General features: G+C 32.2%; 1 protein-coding gene across 11 annotated transcripts in view; it reads left to right on the top strand.

Annotated features, from left to right (window-relative positions):
• Nucleotides 1-1548, top strand: part of AUTS2 (autism susceptibility candidate 2) — a 1406131-nt gene extending 1404583 nt beyond the window's left edge. For all 11 annotated transcript variants that reach the window (XM_019511380.1, XM_019511377.1, XM_019511384.1 and 8 more), the window contains one exon: nt 2-1548. The gene's annotated coding sequence lies outside the window, so the exon portion shown is untranslated. The remainder of the gene's footprint in view (nt 1) is intronic.

Raw genomic sequence — 1548 nt, 5'->3', positions numbered from 1 at the left:
AAAAAAAAAAAAAGCAAAAAAAAAAAAAAATAAAGCTGAAAGAGAGACAGAACCTTGTAAATGAACATAATATAAAGACCTTCTTACTAGTCATTGACTCGGACTGTGGATGTGACCCACTGTACAAAATGTATAGACCCAAGTGCAAAGCTTTTGAAATGGTTTTTTTGTATATTATATGTTGAAATTTTCCAGATCTTTTAGCCAAGTCCATATGTTCTTTGTGTCTCCTCCTCTTATTTTATTTCTAGTTTAACAATTTTAAAAAAATTTGAACTGAAGAATAAGGCGCTACTCAGAATAATTTGGTTAAAAGCAAACCACCACTACCACAACCAACCATACAAAGCTCTTTCTGACCAGAAGTGAAGACATTTGTAGATATATATGTATAAAGATTGCGTCATGGGTTAATGGTTCATATATGCAAAAGGGTAAGATGAAAGCTTTACTTTGTACAAATGTAAATAGATAAAATTAAGTAACATGATACATTAATCCTTCTTAAACTGTGCTATTTGCAAACTTAATATTGATCAACACAGTCTGCTTATGCTGTGTTACATATATTGTTATAGACAGCTAAACCCCTTCAACTATGCAATGAATAGTAAGGCTTTTCACAAAAGCCTTTAAAAATCAAAGGAGCCTTTTCAACACACAACATACTTAAAGTCATATTTTCCCTGAACAAGCTCATCTACAAAATGAATCAGTTCTCCTCGCTTGTTCTGATTAAGAAACAGCCCATTAGAAATGTAGCTTTCCGTATGAACCCCAGCATCAGGATGCTAACGTAACTGTAGCACGTCTCTCTTAGTTCTCATGCAGAATAGCAGACTGTAACCACTAGTACTCTAGTGTCTAACATGACAATATGGTTTTTCAGCCACATTTAATCTGGGTTATACAGAGTAACAGTCAAATGTCGGATACTTCCTGGAAGTTTTGTCACTTAGCATGTCAAATTTATTTTTAGAAAATAATCTGATCATAGTCATTTGTGTCTGTTTTTATGGTGTGTCGTTCTTATCCGTACACACGCTTTTTTTTTTTTGGTTAAGTCGATTTAGCTACCCTGAAATCTTGAATCCTCCAAGAAAGCTAATACTTTTCTTAAGATGTTGGATATGTTTTCACTGTGGATCAATAGTTAAAATAATGAACTCCAATGCAGATTTCATATTGCAACTTATTGTATTTCAGTTGGCAATAAAGTCTGTGAATAGCTAAGAAGTCAGCCTTGTTGTTCCCTAATCACAGAAGGAATGCAATGCTATGAAATTATGGTCCTTTTCTTTTGTTTAAAAAAAAGCCTCAATCTTCCGAAATCTGTCTTTTCATAACACTTGTTTTTATAATGTGTTAAGTTTTTGTCTAAATATTTGGAGAGAATATGACTTTATCAGAGAGAATTCAATATCTTGTCTACTGGACTGTAAAATATATGTATGAAATAAAATTAGTTCCATTGGTCTTCTAGTGTATTAAAGTGCTATCTGAAGTTGTTATCCTGTTTTGGCAAAAAAAAAAAAAAAAAAAAAAAAA

This window comes from Gavialis gangeticus, unplaced genomic scaffold (genome assembly GCF_001723915.1).
Source record: "Gavialis gangeticus isolate Ggan-Ray unplaced genomic scaffold, GavGan_comp1, whole genome shotgun sequence".
In the NCBI taxonomy this organism is placed as follows: Eukaryota; Metazoa; Chordata; order Crocodylia; family Gavialidae; genus Gavialis; species Gavialis gangeticus.
The sequence above is the reverse complement of the archived record's forward strand: the minus strand, read 5'-3'. Positions and strand labels throughout refer to the sequence as shown.